This window comes from Dermochelys coriacea, chromosome 1 (assembly GCF_009764565.3).
Source record: "Dermochelys coriacea isolate rDerCor1 chromosome 1, rDerCor1.pri.v4, whole genome shotgun sequence".
Taxonomy (NCBI): domain Eukaryota; kingdom Metazoa; phylum Chordata; order Testudines; family Dermochelyidae; genus Dermochelys; species Dermochelys coriacea.
The window spans coordinates 96,943,417-96,962,823 of record NC_050068.2 but is presented as its reverse complement, the minus strand read 5'-3'; the positions used below and the strand labels follow the sequence as shown (position 1 = coordinate 96,962,823).

The 19,407-nt window shown below is 42.1% G+C and overlaps 1 protein-coding gene across 2 annotated transcripts in view; it reads left to right on the top strand.

Moving 5' to 3' along the window:
* Positions 1 to 19,407, top strand: part of UGGT2 (UDP-glucose glycoprotein glucosyltransferase 2) — a 312,930-nt gene that overhangs the window by 56,445 nt on the left and 237,078 nt on the right. The gene's annotated exons all lie outside the window — the stretch shown is intronic.

The window sequence follows — 19,407 nt, the reverse complement described above, 5'->3', positions numbered from 1 at the left end:
TGGCCAGTTTATACCCATTTGTTCTTGTGTCCACATTGGTGCTGAGGTTAAATAATTCCTCTCCCTCTCCTATATTTATCCCTCTGATATATTTATAGAGAGCAATCATATCTCCCCTCAACCTTCTTTTAGTTAGGCTAAACAAGCCAAGCTCCTTAAGTCTCCTTTCATAAGACAAGTTTTCCATTCCTCGGATCATCCTAGTAGCCCTTCTCTGTACCTGCTCCAGTTTGAATTCATCCTTTCTAAACATGGGAGACCAGAACTGCACACAGTATTCTAGGTGAGGTCTCACCAGTGCCTTGTATAACGGTACTAAAACCTCCTTATCCCTACTGGAAATGCCTCTCCTGATGCATCCCAAAACCGCATTAGCTTTTTTCACAGCCATATCACATTGGCAGCTCATAGTCATCCTATGATCAACCAATACTCCAAGGTCCTTCTCCTCTTCCGTTACTTCTAATTGATGCGTCCCCAACTTATAACTAAAATTCTTGTTATTAATCCCTAAATGCATAACCTTACACTTCTCACTATTAAATTTCATCCTATTACTATTACTCCAGTTTACAAGGTCATCCAGATCCTCCTGTATAATATCCCGATCCTTCTCCGAATTGGCAATACCTCCCAGCTTGTATCATCTGCAAACTTTATTAGCACACTCCCACTTTTTGTGCCAAGGTCAGTAACAAAAAGATTAAATAAGATTGGTCCCAAAACCGATCCCTGAGGAACTCCACTGGTAACCTCCCTCCAACCTGACAGTTCGCCTTTCAGTCGGACCCGTTGCAGTCTCCCCTTTAACCAATTCCTTATCCACCTTCTGATGTTCATATTGATCCCCATCTTCTCCAATTTAACTAATAATTCCCCATGTGGCACAGTATCAAATGCCTTACTGAAATCTAGGTAAATTAGATCCACTGCATTTCCTTTATCTAAAAAATCTGTTACTTTTTCAAAAAAGGAGATTAGGTTGGTTTGGCACGATCTACCTTTTGTAAAACCATGTTGTATTTTGTCCCATTTACCATTGACTTCAATGTCCTTAACTAATTTCTCCTTCAAAATTTTTTCCAGGACCTTGCATACTACAGATGTCAAACTAACTGGCCTGTAGTTACCTGGATCACTTTTTTTTCCTTTCTTAAAAATAGGAACTATATTAGCAATTCTCCAATCATTCGGTACTATTCCTGAGTTTACAGATTCATTAAAAATTCTTGCTAATGGGCTTGCAATTTCAGGTGCCAATTCCTTTAATATTCTTGGATGAAGATTATCTGGGCCCCCCGATTTAGTCCCATTAAGCTGTTTCAGTTTCGCTTCTACCTCTGATATGGTAATATCTACCTCTATATCCTCCTTCCCATTTGTCATGCTACCATTATCCCCAAGATCCTCTTTAGCCTTATTAAAGACTGAGGCAAAGTATTTGTTTAGATATTGGGCCATGCCTAGATTATCTTTAACCTCCGCTCCATCCTCAGTGTTAAGCGGCCCCACTTCTTCCTTCTTAGTTTTCTTCTTATTTATATGGCTATAGAACCTTTTACTATTGGTTTTAATTCCCTTTGCAAGGTCCAACTCTACTCGACTTTTAGCCTCTCTGACTTTATCCCTACATCTTCTGACCTCAATTAGGTAGCTTTCCTTGCTGATCCCTCCCATCTTCCACTCCCTGTATGCTTTCTGCTTCTTCATAATCACCTCTCTAAGATGCTTGCTCATCCAGCTTGGTCTACAACTCCTTCCTATGAATTTTTTCCCCTTTCTTGGGATACAGGCTTCCGATAGCTTCTGCAGTTTTGATTTAAAGTAATCCCAGGCCTCAACTGCCTTTAGATCCATAAGTTCTTCAGTCCAATCCACTTCCCTAACTAATTGCCTTAATTTTTGAAAGTCAGCCCTTTTGAAATCAAAAACCCTAGTTGCAGATTTATTTTTGTTAATCCTTCCATTTAGTTTGAACTGAATTAGCTCATGATCACTTGAGCCAAGATTGTCCCCTACAACCATTTCTTCTATGAGGTCCTCGCTACTCACCAAAATTAAATCTAAAATGGCATCCCCTCTAGTCGGTTCAGCAACTACTTGATGAAGGAATCCATCAGCTATCGCATCTAGGAAAATCTGAGCCCTATTATTATTACTAGCACTGGTCCTCCAGTCTATATCTGGGAAGTTAGTCTCCCATGATCACGCAGTTTCCATTAGTATTTACTTTATTAAAGACATTAAAAAGGGCTCTATCCATAACCAAATTAGATCCCGGAGGTCTATAGCACACCCCAAGCACTATCGCAGGAGAGGCTTTACTAGTTTTCTTCCCCAATGTAATTTTTGCCCAGACAGACTCTGTCTTATCCATTGCATCCATAGTTAATTAGTTATGAGATAGTTGTATGGGTTTGGTTCCCTAATTCTTGGAACCGCCCATCCAACATTGGGAGTGGTATCTGTATATGAGTGCATACACCCCATCACCCCAACCCTGGTTCTCTTCATTTTGTGGGAAGAGTATGCCAATGACCCCCAGCTTTAAGAGTTGTATCACCAGCTGGTCACAAGCCCTTCCAGGTCACATACTATCAGAACGCATGTGTACTGCCTGGGGAAAACTAATGTCCCTTCTAGGTGCAGTATGTTCATGTCATTCTGGAGTAGAACCAAGCAGCTGAGTGGGTTCTGACTCCGAAGGTTCCTTCATGAAAAACCTGTGGCTGAGAAGACTCCCGTGCCTGAAGAAGGTAAGAGTGGCCCCTCTTCTCTGGTCCAGAGCAGTTCTAAGACTTCCCCTCCTCCCCCTGGCTCCAAGTGATTCAGGAGAGCAGAGCAAGGGCAGGCAGGGAGAAGGGAGACATAAACATTCCCACTAGCACAATAAGGAAAGTTCCCTTCCAAGCCCTCTAAGAAGAGGCAGAAGTCCCCATCCTGTACCAGGTCATCAGGAAACTTCATGTTCTGGAATGGGACTATCTGGTACTTGGAGGTACTGGAACAGGGATTCTTCAAAGGGCAAAACTGCACCACCCTCCGGTACTGGGACTGATATCTGGTATACAAGTCAACCACATTGACACTGCCAAATCTGGCACCCTCTACTCAACAGCTTGAGTCAAGGAAATGACCCCATCTACTCTGGCTTGTGTCTTGGCACCAGAGGAGCTCATGGTGCTCCCGGAATTGGAGTCACGAGTATTCTCTAGAGCATAGTGCCTAGTACCAATCTCTATGCAGTACCCCTCTCCATCTTTGTCTTCGAGTAGGGTTTGAGCCAGACTGTCACTGGTACTGTTGATGAGTAGAGGCAAGGCATCACTACCTTCTCCAGTACCGAAAGCTCCCCCATTGAACCCTGGTTCCAAATCCTCTGAGTAAGAAGAGGGCTGTGGGAGACACCCATCCCCAGAATATGCCCCGAGGGGTCCCTTGAGGCTATTAGCCCAGTCTGACTCTCAGGAATCTCCAGGATCTCATGCCACTCTTATGTGAAAAAGTACTCTCCCTATACCTGTTGGTACCCAGCACCCTGGGGCCCTGGACCAAGAGGCTATGTGATTCCACAAGAGTAGTACTGGGGCCCAGAAGATCCCTGAGACTACCATGTTGTGGGACTTCAGACCCAAGGAGATCAATGGTTCCCAAAGAAGGGGAAGAGCATCTTCGCTTCCTCAAGACGTACAAGCAGCATGAGGAAGAGTAACAACAGGAACAGAAGGACACCTAACCAGTGACCTTGTTCTCCCCTTCTCTATGTGATGTCCTGATGAGCCAGGCCTTCCAAACTTAAAAGGGTGACAGAGTCACTACAGATACCCCTGGAAGAGAGGAAGCCCTGCACAGATTGCTGGATATCCTTCATAGCTTGGACTGAGTAGAGTGGCCCTTCCATTAAAAAGGCCATTCTTCAACAACTTTTCCATTGTTCTACCAATATCCATGTGGGCTGAAAGAGGTATTTCAAATCTGTGCAGGTGTCAGAGTACCTATTCTTTTAGCCACCTCCTAACTCATTGGTAGTATTAGTGGCCACCAAATACAGCAGACAGAGACAGGCCAGGTCTGTGCTGCTTGAGAAAAGAAGTGAAGAGGCTAGACCTCGTTGGGAGAAAGGTATATTCCTTAGTCTCCCTGAAGTTTCAGGTCTCAAACTGCCAAGTGTTGAAGATCATATGGTTTTACTATCTAACACAGATTAGCAGATTTCACCTATAAGATGTCCCAGGGCATTAGAGACCAGTCCCAGGTCCTGACTGACATGAGAAAGCTGGTGGCTAGATTGGCCTGTAGGCAGAAGTGTATAATTAAAGTCTTAGCTTTTCTGCCAAAACCTGGGACTTGAACCTAAATCCTGTCTAAGTCTCTCTGGTTTGCCCAAATAGTACAGTAACTCCTCGCTTAAAGTCGTCCCGGTTAACGTTATTTCGTTGTTATGTTGCTGATCAATTAGGGAACATGCTCATTTAAAGTTGTGCAATCCTCCCTTATAATGTCATTTGGCAGCCGCCTGCTTTGTCCACTGCTTGCAGGAAGAGCAGCTCCTTGGAGCTAGCTGGTGGGGGCTTGGAACCAGGGTGGGCCGGCAGCCTCCGTATCAGCTTCTCGCTTCCCTAAGTTCCCTGTGCTACTCAGCAGGCTATCAGTTGCTGGCAGTTCAGCTGTCCCTCCCCCAATGCCATGTGCTGCTCCTGCCCTCTGCCTTGAAGCTGCTCCCCGAGCCTCCTGCTTGCTGTGCAGGGGCGGGGGCTAGCAAGGGGCTAATTTCAGGGTGTCCCCCTCCCCCGATCCTGCACCCCGCTTACCCCATCTTCCATAAAGCTGGGGGACACACGACAGAGCTCAGGATGGAGGGAGCTTCCAGGCAGCAGCTGTGGTCTCAGCTTGCTGATTAACTTAACAAGGCAGTGTACTTAAGAGTGGGGTCAATGTACTTAAAGGGGAAACGCGTATCCCACACACACACACACACACACACACAGTTTGAGTCTCTCTCTGCCATGCTGTCTCCCCTCCCTCCATTCATGCTGCCTTGTAGAGTGTGAGGCTACATTAACAACGAGTTAACCCTTGAGGGCTCAGCCAATTGCTAGATCATCATTTAGCAGAAAGGCATCACCTGGGAAATATCCCACCCTCTGACTTCACCACCTCAACCAAACTTCACAATCATTGCTGTGTACAGTATTACATTGTTTGTTTAAACTTATACTCTGTGTGTGGGGGGGGGTAGGGAAATTTTTTTTAGACTATTTTTTTTGGACTATAAATAGTCTTTTGTCTGGCAAAAAAAAAAATTTCCCTGGAACCTAACCCCCCCCCCATTTACATTAATTCTTATGGGGAAATTGGATTCGCTTAACATCGTTTAGCTTAAAGTCGCATTTTTCAGGAACATAACTACAACCTTAAGTAAGGAGTTACTGTATTGGGGATCTTTGTTCAAAATTTTCCTTGTTATCGTTCATCAGTCCAGAGATGTGGTAGGAAAGCGGTACCAAGGGGTCTTTCTTTCCCCTGTTTATATCTTGACGCTTTTTCTGGAACAAATTCTGGCTGTGAAAAGGGGGTCAGGGAGTTCATCGCTTACCTGCTGGCTGAGACAACTTCATTCAAACTGCAAATTTTTGCCTGCATCTTCTGTGTAGTATTTGTTGTATGAGATGTCCCTGAGACTGACAAGCAGGAGTGTTTGTTTACAGTTTCTTTGTCTTTCCTGGAGAACTAATCTGCAGGCATTTCTCAGGCTTACAATATGTTTGAGCTACAAGCATATAGCAAAATTTCATAATTTCGTACACAATGTCAATACACACATTATAACAGGATAGTAATGTCCAGCAGACCACATCTTCTGCAATAAGAAAAGGAGTACTTGTCGCACCTTAGAGACTAACAAATTTATTTGAGCATAAGCTTTCGTGAGCTACAGCTCGCTTCATCGGATGCGCAAATAAATTTGTTAGTCTCTAAGGTGCCACAAGTACTCCTTTTCTTTTTGCGAATACAGACTAATACAGCTGCTACTCTGAAAGCTATCTTTTCCAGTGATACCTGACAAGGCATAGTTTGTACAAGATTTATCACAATTTTGTAAAAGTGGTGACCACACTAGTGTCCTTTTATACAGCATCACAAATACATCTTGAAGAACTCCTGTTATAAGGTGAGTAACCCATCCTTTCTAAAGAGTTCACCTTTCATGGAAAGGTTAGTATTATTTCAAACAGCATACACATGATGTTCTTATTTTAGTAATAAACTAAAGGAACATTGCAAACATTTTACACTATAGAAAACTATAACTATCTCCAAAAGATAGAATTGACCTATCTTTCTGCCTTACAGTTTTATTTAAGGTATTAATTTGGTAAACTTGGTTTCTGAACTTTTTTTTTTTTAATATGAAGTCAGACAGAAAATAATACCTCATCCTCACCATCAGGTCAAGATAAAATACAGAGAAATACATCTCAGGTTCTGTTCTGTCTCTTATAAATGGTGTTGGTTTTGGGGTCTTTTTTTATAAAACCATTGCAAGTCTTACTGATAATTTTTTAAATGGAGCATCGGATGAAAGAACACAAGCTAATTAAAAACTTCCTTACAAAAAAGAATGGAAGGACAGATGTGAAGAAGTTGATTTCTATGCAGCTTCCATACTGATGACCTATAGGAGGATATTTTGTTGCTGAAATGCAGATTGAATTGAATTATAAATCATTGTAGAACTGTGGCTTTCCTTCTTAATGTTTCTAATAATGTTGTGCAGGAGTAGGTCAGAGGTAGTGTCATTGCAACATATAATCTATTATTTTTATCACACCTATCATATGTTAAGAATGTGAGAAGTTGACTATAAAGCTTAGAGAAGATTAGAATTTTTTCTACATGATTGTAAAGTTTATACAGTAGGGATGTGTGTGTACAGTATGCTTTATATAATAGCTGATAAATAATCTTTTACTACAATGATAAATAGTTTAACAGTTTGTTTGTGAATATGCCAGATTTAAAACATACAACACCCTAAACACAAAAAGCTTATCTTCTTCACCTGTAATATCAGTCTCTAAATGTGTAAAATTTGGGCCAAAAGGAAATGTGTGTGTTGGGGGGGGGGATTTGTGAGCAAGAGAAAGGAGTGTTTTCGAATGAAAATAGTTGAGAATTGTAGAGAAATATAGTTGCTTGATAAAACTGGAATATGTAAACTATAAATATCACGTCATATTTTGGCAGATACACGTACATTATAATCCAGTTTGTTTGAAGGTCTCAAACCCTTTGGTAAACAGGGATTTTGCTGATATTTGTGAGTGGGTAAAGGCTTTGAAAAGGCTACTTTCCAGGTTCAAACTTAGTAGCACAGTGAAGATAAGGCCAGCTGGTCCAGATAGCTTGTGTTCTAATCTCCAAAGCCTTTTTCCTACTTTGGAGGTTACCCATCCACATACTGACCAACGCAAACCCTGCTTTGTTTTTTAGCTCTGCAAGATGGCAGCACATAGCAGCCAGATGATAGGATAATATTCTTATTTTTAATTGAAGTGAGAAACAAACAAATAGGAGAAGGAATTAAACCCAGGTTTCTCATATAAAGTTGCAGAGCATTGCTACTAAGCAAGAATTAAAACCTGTTGTAATAGTTACAGGGCTAGCTGCCCCTCTGACTACTTTATGATCTCTCTGAGCATATTTCTTCAGGTGTTCAGCCTCCTGTGCTTATCTAACCTGGAGTGGAATTTTGCAGTTCTCCCTCTCTCTACTAGACTGGGCTACAGTACCTTGTAGGAACCATTCTTATTCAGAAGGTCCAACTGAGTTCGGGTACCTGCTGCTCTTCCCTTTATGAATCTGTGACCAATGGTATATGGTGATCAGACAGCCTTCTTATAACCAAAGTATTGTTTATTTTAACAGTAGGTAGAAAAGATTTTAAAGCAGTCTACATGCATCTGTCTCACCTAGACTGACTAATTCCTTCAGATACACCTGAGGTATCGTGTGTCTGAGGCCTGGTCTATGCTACATGGTTAGGTCGACGTAAGCTACCTGGAAGTGGAAGTGTCTCTTCTTTTAAATTTGGCTCCTGCCGACTTAAGTGCCTCTGTCTTCCAGTTTAGTAACACCACCTTCCCGAGCAGCATAGAGTCACGGTCAATGTACTTAGGTTGACAGTGTCAGTTGCTTAGTGTCAGACACTGTGTTGCTTGCATCGACTGTTATTGGCCTTCAGGTGCTGTCTCACAATTTACCGCACTGACAATACAATTGATAAAGTGCTCCTGGTGAGGACATGCATCACTGACACAAGTGAGATAATAACTGTGGAGACTGTATGCCGATGTTTAAGTTAGGTTGATACAATTTTGTAGTGTAGACCTGGCATAAGTGTAGTTCCCCTGAACAGATACCCTCCTCCTTCGAAAGCATGTTCTTTCTTTAGTCAGCCAAGGTTCTGTTGATATGTTGTGTTTACAGGCCTTTACCTGTCCTTGCTCAAAAGAATCTTTTTGGTTAGCTGGAGGCAAGGCAAAATCTTCAAAGCTAATAGTCCTGACATTATCCCTTAATAACTCTCAAATGTTTGTGGAGAGATGGGGCTTATCATAAGTTATTCTCACCCTTCCTGCCCGTTTTCTCAGACATCCTCTTGTTGTATTAAACGAATATATTCATACAGAAAATATCTCATTAACCAGGCCAACATACAGTATTAAATTATGACAGAGTAGCTCTAAATCCGATAAAATCTGTCATGATAAAGTTATTTAAGAATGGAAAATTAGTAAGAGCTGACATTGTTCTTTCTGGGAAGCAACAAAGCTTCAACTTCAAGCACTATTATCTTAACATCCATCAAAGAATTAGTTAGGCATATGCCTGTTTAGCCATTAAAATCGGAGAAAATCGGTTGTTTCTGAATTAATAAGTCTATCTGTTTTCACGTTAATAGCACTTGCCTGATCAGTTACCTGTTAGGATTCCCATAATATGTTCAACTCAGGATACATTTACAGTAGGAAATCATTGTTTTAGTTTATTTATGTGTTTGTTTCAAACTTGCTTAATAGAAAGTAGAACATTTGTTATGGGTTGTTTCAGAAAGAGTATTGTGGAGAAGTGTGCTTACTTAATAAAAGAGCCGTCCTATTTAGAGCATTGTATTTCAAATTATCATTCTCCATTAAGGCTCAAATAGATTGGGCAGCAGAAAGTGGTGTTAAAGAAACATACTGAAGAAAAATAAATTTTAGCACTGAACATTCAAAATTGAATACTCAGTAAATGGTTTCTTATTTACTCAGCCCATGGTGGAAATAACCTAGAAACCTTAGAGACTGAAAAGAAGGATATTTTACTTGTATGTAATCTCTGGAAAATCTTCACATCTTGGATGTTAAGAGCATAATTCCTTAATTATAGATAAGAGAGAGTAGGAAACCCAAGTTCTTTAAAAGTGCTTGTCGAGTATCTAAATCTAAAATCTTTCTGTTGTCAAATAACTGACCCATAACTCTGAGGCCAGTTTTCTCTCATAGTTCAAATATCGTGTCCCAATTCCCAGAAGAGACATTTGGATTGTTTCTAATTGGGTAAGAGGGAATGATGTAAGACTAATTATTACTGTTCCACTATCCCATATGGAAAACACTGGTCTAGTGCAGGATGTATACATACTTGATGAGGCATTTGATGCCTGGTGGGAACATTAAAGGATGTCAAAATCTGATTGTGTGCTCCATTTTTCACAATCAGTTACAGTAATCAGTAACTCTAATTCTTTCCAATTCCATATGGTTTTATTTCTTTTGGTTTATTATCTGTGGCTATTAATTTATACACAAAACAGGTGAATACTTTTAATGGTGCATCATGAAATGAATTCTAGAGGTACTAATTAATGAAAGCTTTGATGTGCATTCAGCATTCATTGGTCTGAAACGGGATTTTTGAGCGTTTTTTTTTTTACTGCACCAGTTGAAGTCCAAGTTCTTCTTTGAGTGATTGCATATTTCCATTCCACTGTATGTGTTTGTCCAGTGCACAGTAATCTAAGAGTTTTTAACCTTAGTGGTACCCATCAGGACAGCCTCAGCGCCCTCTGTCTCTTGCACATGCATAAAGAGCTGAGCCACCCCTAATCTTCCTTCTGTTCCTATTGCCCATGATGGTTGTTGGAGCTCCCTGTCCTTGTTTCTGCAAGTCTTTTCTCAGAACCTGTAAATAGTACAGGAATTTGTTAGGTAGTTTAGTAGTTAATTAGTTAGTTTAAAAAAAAATTGTTGCTGTTGTTTTATGTAGTTCTTGCACCCAGTTTGGGTATTGACCCCACTACTGGTGATAGGCTGCACTCTCTGGGTTTCAGGTTCTGCCATTCTTGCAATAAGGCAATGCCTAATAGTGATCCTCACCCCAGCTGCCTTACGTGCTTAGGGGAGGCTCATATGAGCAACAAATGTGATATTTGTCAGGGCTTTAAGCCTCATTCTAAAAAAGGACAGGGCAGCCAAATTAAAATATCTGCTGATGGAATGGTGCTACGTCTTCCATTTGAACAGTCTACCTCAGTCTGGATACTGAGCACCCCAGAATCTACCATCTACTTCAGGAATGACCAGTACCAAGGGGCAGCTCAGTGTCACTGGTACTGAAGAAGACATCAGAAGTCGGACCCAGTACCAGGATCATTGAAACATGTGAAAAGAGTGAGCTTTTTTAAAGACTCGGGAGTGTGTTCAAAGAGCATGCACTACCCAGGCCACACCTCTAAACAGGAAGTTCATTGACGCCAGAGCCCAGTGCAGGCCTTTCAAAACACCTCCATTGGCATTTCCTCTCACCATGGGTCTTCCTATTACTGTCTACCTCTGAGGTGTTTGAGGCTTTGAGAGAGTTGTTAAACCTCTTCGTGCTACCATCACCAGCAGTTCAAGAGACTCAGATGGCACCAGCATCCAAGGTACCTCCTTCAGTATCTTCATCTCCTCACCAGACAGCTCCCTCGAATTCATCTGTCAGGATTCCAATTAGGCAGCACTGTCTAGGGGAAAGTCACAGATAATCTCCCTAGTTCCTCTTTTTTCAAAGTCTGAGCCTTCTTCACTGGTACTGATGGGTATGGTACTGCCATGGTCCAAGGAAGTACCCTTTTCTTCATCAAACTCTGAAGTGAGATCCTACATATCCCAATTTAAACAGTCTCATCAGGAGGGATATGTCCTAGAATCATAGAAGATTAGGGTTGAAAGAGACCTCAGGAAGTCATCTAGTCCAACCCCGTGCTCAGAGCAGGACCAACCCAAACCAAATCATCCCAGCCAGGGCTTTGTCAAGCCAGACCTTAAAAACCTCTAAGGATGGAGATTCCACCACTTCCCTAGGTAACCCATTCCAGTGCTTCACCACCCTCCTAGTGAAATAGTTTTACCTAGTATCCAATCTCCCACACTACAACTTGAGACCATTGCTTCTTGTTCTGTCATGTGCCACCACTGAGAATAGCTGAGCTCCATTCTCTTTGGAACCCCCCCCCCTTTCAGGTAGTTGAAGGCTGCTATCAAATTGCTCCATATTTTTCTCTTCTGCAGACTAAATAAGCCCAGTTCCCTCAGCGCCTCCTCATAAGCCACGTGTCCCAGCCCTGTACTCATTTTTGTTGTCCTCCGCTGAACTTTCTCCAATTTGTTCACATCCTTTCTGTAGTGGGGGCCCCAAACCTAGACGCAATAATCGAGATGTGGCCTCACCAGTGCTGAATAGAGGGGAATAATCACTTCCCTCAATCTGCTGGCATTGCTCTTACTAATGCAACCCAATGTGCTGCTGGCTTTCTTGGCAATAAGGGCACAGTGTTGACTCATCTAGCTTCTCATCCACTGTAATCCCCAGGTCCTTTTCTTCAGAACTGCTGCTTAGTCAGTCGGTCCCCAGCCTGTAGCAGTGCATAGGATTCTTCCATCCTAAGTGCAGGACTCTGCAGTTGTCCTTGTTGAACCTCATCAGATTTCTTTTGGCCCAATCCTCCAATTTGTCTAGGTCTCTCTGGACCCTGTCTCTACCCTCCAGCTTATCTACCTCTCCCCCCATCTTAGTGTCATCCACGAACTTGCTGAGGGTGCAATCCATCCCATTATCCAGATCATTAATGAAGATTTTTAACAAAACCGGCCCCAGGACCGACCCCTGGGGCACTCCGCTTGATACCTGCTGCCATATAGACATCAAGCCGTTGTTCACTACCCGTTGAGCCCGATGATCTAGCCAGTTTTCTATTCACCTTATAGTACATTCATCCAATCCATACTTCTTTAACTTGCTGGCAAGAATACTGTGGGAGACCATATCAAGAGCTTTGCTAAAGTCAAGCTATATCACGTCCACTGCTTTCCTGATATTCACAGAACCAGTTTTCCCATCATAGAAGGCAATAAGGTTGGTCAGGCATGACTTGCTGTCATAACCATAAGGGTAGCCTAAAATTCCTCCTTACCTGTAAGGGGTTAAGAAGCTCAAATAACCTGGTTGGCACCTGACCAAAGGAACCAATGAGGACAAAAGATACTTTCAAATCGTGGGGTGAGGGGGGAGAGGCCTTGTTTTGTTTTCTTTGTTTCTGTGTTCATTTGCTCTTGGGACTAAGAGGGACTGGACATCAATCCATGTCCTCCAAACCATTCTGAACCAGTCTCTCATACTACAGAAACTGCAAGTACAGCCAGGCAAGGTATATTTAGTTTATCTTTGTTTTTTCAACTTGTGAATTTTCCCTTTGCTGGAGGGGGGTTTATCCCTGTTTTGTTGTAACTTTGAAACTAAGGCTAGAGGTGGTTCCTCTGTGTTTTGTGCATCTCTTGTTACCCTGTAAAGTTATCTTCCAACCTGATTTTATAGAGAGGATTTTTACCTTTTTTTTTTTTTAAATAAAATTCTTCTTTTAAGAACTGATTGATTTTTTTTTTCTCAGTGTCCAAAGATCCAGGGATTTGGGTCTGTGTTCACTTTGTAACCAATTGGTTCGGGATATTATTCTCAAGCCTCCCCAGGAAAGGGGGTGTAAGGACTTGGGGGGATATTTCGGGGGAACAGGAACTCTAAGTGGTCCTTTCCCTGATTCTTTGTCTAAATCACTTGATGGTAGCAGCATACCTCAGTCCAAGGAAAAATAAAGATTTGTGCCTTGGGGAAGTTTTTAACCTAAGCTGGTAGAAATAAGCTTAGGGAGTCTTTCATGCCGGTCCCCACATCTGTACCCTAGAGTTCAGAGTGGGGAGGGAACCCTGACACTTGCCCTTGGTGAATCCATGTTGACTGTTCCTGATCACCTTCCTCTCCTCCAAGTGCTTCAAAATGGATTCCTTGAGGACCTGCTTTATGATTTTGCTGGAGACAGAGGTGAGGCTGACCAGTCTGTAGTTCCCCGGATTCTCCTTCCCTTTTTCACCTGCCAGCCCTAGTTTCAGCCTCAGTCCCTGCAGGGAGCTTATTGGAGAGACTCTTGGGCTGTACATAGCTGGGGACTGGGGCCATAGCAGTGGCCCTTTTGAAACTTAAGGGACTTCCCTCCTCAATCAGGATTATCCGCACAACCACCTCAGCCGGCTTCAACTGCTGGACAGCAAGAGCACCGACACTGCAAACACCATAGCATCGGTACAGAGCTTGGCACTGAGCAGAGTCTGGATCCCGCTCTGCTGTAAGAGGAGCAGGAACAATATTAATCAGGAGTTGTTGAGGAGGATGGCTATGGCCCTAGACATCTACCTGAAGGTCCAGGAAAAAGCCCACAAGCTGGTGGCCATTCTGACACCAGCTAGAATAGCTCTCCCAATAAATGAGGTATCTCAGAGTCTACCACGGTTCTCTGGCAAACCCCAGCTTCCCTGCCTTCAACTGCAAAAAGAGTAGAGAGATGTTCCCTTCTAGGGGTTCAAGCACCTGTATAACCATCCTCCTCCAGGCCCATTTGTAGTGGCAGCAGCCAATGAAAAAGAAAGGCAGGGGCATTAGGATTCAACCCCCAAAGATTAAGAGGATAAGAAGCTGGATTTATTTGGGAGGAAGCCATATTCCACAGATGAATTACAGCTTTGCATTGCATACCAGCAAGCTTTGCTGGGACACTATGATTTCATCCTGTGGGATACACTTTTGAAATTCAAAAACAAGCTCCCAGATAAGGTGATTGGTTCATTGAAGAGGGCAGCATCTTCCAAGAGCTCATTTTGATGGGTAAGTCAACAGCAGGCTACCAGTACCAAGAACGCCATATTTTTCTTTTCCAATTTTTGCAAACCACTTGGAACAGCCTTCGAAGGGAAGCAGTGGGGCAAAAGACCTATCTGGCTTCAAGATTAAACTCAATTAAGATTAAGTTTATAGAGGAGATGGTATGATGGAATAACATGATTTTGGCAATTAATTGATCTTTAACTATACATGGTAAATAGTCCCAATGGCCTGTGATGGGATGTTAGATGGGGTGGGATCTGAGTTACTACAGATAATTCTTTCCTGGGTATCTGGCTGGTGAATCTTGCCCACATGCTCAGGGTTCAGCTGATCGCCATATATGGGGTCGGGAAGGAATTTTCCTCCAAGGCAGATTGAAAGAGGCCTGGGGGTTTTTCACCTTCCTCTGTAGTATGGGGCATGGGTCACTTGCTGGAGGATTCTCTGCACCTTGAAGTCTTTAAACCATGATTTGAGGATTTCAATAGCTCAGACATAGGTGAGAGGTTTATTGTAGGAGTGGTGAGATTCTGTGGCCTGCATTGTGCAGGAGGTCAGACTAGATGATCATAATGTCTCTTCTGACCTTAATATCTATGAATCTGTGAAATCTCCCAGGGGCTCAGAGTACGCTGGCAGATCATCTGAGGAGATTGTTTATTGATCATTATGAATGGTCCATTCACCCCGTTATAACAAGGTCCATTTTCCAGCTCTGGGTAACTTGCCAAATGGATCTATTTATAACAGGACAACACAAAATGTCACTGGTTCTGCTTCATAGCTGGACACAGCCCAGGTTCATTGATGGATGCTTTTCTACTGCCATTTTCAGAGGGTCTGCTATATGCATCCCCCTGACCCCTCTTCTGCCCAGAACTGTGCCAAGTCAAATTGGACAAGGCCCATCTTATACTCGTCAATCTGGCATGGCCTGGTCAACACTGGTTGTCATAGCTGTTGGACCTCTCAGTCTGTCCCCTATTGTTACTCCCATTTCACACAGACCTAGTTTCACAGCAATGCTGCCACCTCCTCCAGCCCAACCTTCAGTCTCTTCACCTGATAGCCTAGAGATTTCATGTTTAACATCGGCAGAAGTGTCCTGATCCAGAGAGGTGCAGGAGATACTGCTGAATAGTAGAAAACCATCAATTAGAACATTTTACCTTGCTAAGTGAAAGAGGTTTTCCATCTGGTTGAAGCTAAAAGGGGTCTCCCCTATTCTTGTGCTGACCTGTCTTTTTTTTTATCTGACAATATCAAGGATTGGCGATTAGCTTGATCATTTAGCAACTATATTGGTATTTCACTCGCCTGTGGGTAACTGATCTTTTTCTTATCCCAACCTGATGGCTGTAAGGTTTTAAAAGGCGTTGGATAGACTGTTTGCTTATGTACAGAGCCCTGTTCCTCCATGAAGTCTGAATCTAGTCTTAACAAAGCTGATGGGTCTCCACTTTGAGCTTCTAGTGATCTGGTCTCCGTTGCACCTTTCAGTGAAGGTAGCATTTTTAGAAGTAATTGTATTGGCCAGACCAGTTGGGGAATTGAGGGCATTTAGTGTCATATTTTCCATATATGTTTTTTTTAAGCAGATAAAATCTACCTTCATTCCCATCCAAGTTTTCTTATGAAAGTGGTCTTTACTTTTCATGTCTCTAAGCGGTTTTCTTATCAACCTTCTTCCCAAAGCCCACTGCACACTGTAGACATTAGAAAAGTGTTAGCATTTTATCTGGAATGGACTAATCTTTTTAAGTCTTTGTCTCCCTTGTTTATTACATTTTTAGATAGAATGAAGAGTTTCCATGCAAAGTCTGGTATCCACGCAAAGGATTTCGTCATGGATATCTGGTTGTATTTGCCTGTGTTTACCAGTTGGCAAACATGAAGCCAGCAGATAGAATATTGGGTCATTCATCTAGATCCCAAGCAGCCTCTGCGGCATTTCTGACTCGGATACCCATATTAGACATTTGCAAAGTAGCAACCTGTTCATCATGTCACACATTTGACTCTTACTACACAGTCTCTCAACAGTGTAGAGATGCTAAATTAGGACGCGTGGACTGTAAGTTCCTGTTCAAATAGACTTCAAACCCACCTTCAGATGGGGATGCTTGTGAGTCACCTACAAGTGGAATGAACATTTGCAATCATTTGAAGAAGAAGGAAAAACAGTTGTTAACCTTTCCATAACTGTTGTTAATGTGTTGCACATGTCCATCCCATGACCCAGCCTTATTCTCTTCTCTATTGGAGCCGTTGGAGTAGGAAGGAACTGAATGGCTTCATAGCTGGCTCAGTCCTTTATGCATGGCAATGTGCATGAGACAGCAGAGAACGCTCAGGCTGCCCCAACAGGTACCACTAAGGGTAAAAACTCTTCAACACCTGTGCACTGGTGCACACAAATACCTAGAGTGGAATATGGACACTTGCAACATGTCTCAAAAAACAGGAGTTATGAGAATGTTAGTAATGTTTTTTCTCAAAATCTCATTGTCCAGAGATATTTTTCTTTTATAAAGTGTTCAGTAATATTTCTTAATTGGTCCACAATTCTTCTTGCCTATCCCTCCTCTTTTAATTTAAATCACTCCTGAAGCCTCACTTCATCCATAACTGCAAGAAACCAGTTGATTAATTCATCCACTTATCTATTTCTTCATTTATCTTGTGAATGAACTACATATTTTATGTGAGGGAGGAAGTTTATTGCCAATAGAACTGAATCTGGGAATTGCTGTGGAGGGAACGTGAGGTTTAATTGTGGGAGGAAAATGGGTAGAGATGAATTAAACTTGCTTGCCTTCATTTTTAAAAAAACACAAACAAAAGTTAACTAATAAGCCATATGCCTAACATCCCTTATCATTCTCTTGTATATCATATCCCTTTCTCCAACATTCATTTGTCTTTGTTGTCTGATATTATATGGTTTATATGCTAAGAAATGTCTTTCTTCTTGAATAGCATCCCTATGGGTGGTTGCATCCCTGCACTGCTGATCAGAGAACTTTGGTAGCAGTGTCCATTAGGCCCGCACATGTGCTGTCTCTCCTTGTGCCACCGTCTTTCCTCCCTCTGATCAAGGGATCACATCTGAGAGTCATGTAGAGGCATCTAGATAGACTTATGTGTAGTGCTGGGGAGGAGCCGGTGGTTGTGGTACATGTAGGTACCAAAGACGTAGGGAAGGGTAGGAGAGACGTCCTGGAGGCCAAATTTAGGCTGCTAGGAAAGAGACTGAAATCCAGGACCTCTATGGTGGCATTCTCAGAAATGCTTCCAGTTCCACACACAGGCCCAAGTAGGCAGGCAGAGCTTCAGAGTCTCAATGCATGGATGAGACGATGGTGTAGAGACGAGGGGTTTAGATTTATTAGGAACTGGGGAAAATTTTGGGATGGGGGAGCCTATACAGGAAGGATGGGCTCCACCTAAACCAAAGTGGATCCAGACTGCTGGCACTTAACATTAAAAAGGTTGCAGAGCAGTTTTAAAACTAAGAGATGGGGGATAGCTGATTGCTGCAGAGGCACACGTGGTTCGGATAGAGACTTCTCTTAGAGGAGAGTCTATTGATAAGAGATTCTCTAGGTTTTAGTCAGGAGGAGGGGATGGAAGAGGATAAATTATGGGCCAGATCAGATGAGAAACATTCACATAAAGAATCTGACAAATCAGAAAAGGGCAGACAAATAAGCAGTGACAAGTTTTTAATGTGCTTGTAAAAAAATGCTAGAAGTCTAAATAATAAGATGGGTGAACTAGAGTGCCTCGTGTTAAAGGAGGATACTGATGTAATAGGCATCACAGAAACCTGGTGGAGTGAGGCTAATCAATGGGACACAATCATTCCGGGGTACAAAATATATCAGAAGGACTGAACGGGGGGGTGGAGTAGCACTATATGTAAAAGAAAATGTAGAGTGAATCCACATGTTCCATAGAATCTCTATGGATAGTAATTCCATGCTCTAATAAGAATATAACAATAGGGATCTATTATCGACCATCTGACCAAGACGGCGATAGTGACAATGAAACGCTAAGGGAGATTAGAGAGGCTATCAAAATAAAAAACTCAATAATAGTGGAGGATTTCAGTTATCCCCATATTGACTGGGTACATGTCGCCTGAGGACGAAATATAGAGACAAAATCTCTCAATACTTTAAATGACTGCTTCTTGGAGCAGCTGGTACAGGAACCCACAAGGGAGAGGCAACTCTCGATCTAGTCCTGAGAGGAGCGCAGGATCTGGTCCAAGAGGTAACTATAACAGGACCGCTTGGAAATAGTGACCATAATATAATAACATTTAACAATCCTGTAGTGGGAAGAACACCTCAACAGTCCAACACTGTGGCATTTAATTTCAGAAAGGGGAACTATGCAAAAATGAGGAGGTTAGTTAAACAGAAATTAAAAGATACAGTGACTAGAGTGAAATCCCTGCAAGTTGCATGGACGCTTGTCAAAGACACCATAATAGAGGCTTAACTTAAATGTATACCCCAAATTAAAAAACACAGTAAAAGAACTAAAAAAGAGCCACCGTGGCTTAACAACCATGTAAAAGAAGCAGTGAGAGATAAAAAGGCATCTTTTAAAAAGTGGAAGTCAAATCCTAGTGAGGTAAATAGAAAGGAGAATAAACACTGCCAAATGAAATATAAAAATGTAATAAGAAAAGCCAAAAAGGAGTTTGAAGAACAGCTAGCCAAAAACTCAAAAGGTAATAACAAAATGTTTTAAGTACATCAGAAGCAGGAAGCCTGCTAAACAACCAGTGGGGCCCCTGGATGATTGAGATACAAAAGGAGCACTTAAGACGATAAAGTCATCGCAGAGAAACTAAATGAATTTTGCTTCAGTCTTCACGGCTGAGGATGTTAGGGAGATTCCCAAACCTGAGCTGTCTTTTGTAGGTGACAAATCTGAGGAATTGTCACAGATTGAAGTGTCACTAGAGGAGGTTTTGGAATTAATTGAGAAACTTAAAAGTAACAAGTCACCGGTACCAAATGGCATTGACCCAAGAGTTCTGAAAACTCAAATGTGAAATTGTGGAACTATTCACTATTGTTTGTAACCTGTCCTTTAAATCAGCTACTGTAACCAATGACTGGAAGATAGCTAATGTAACGCCAATAT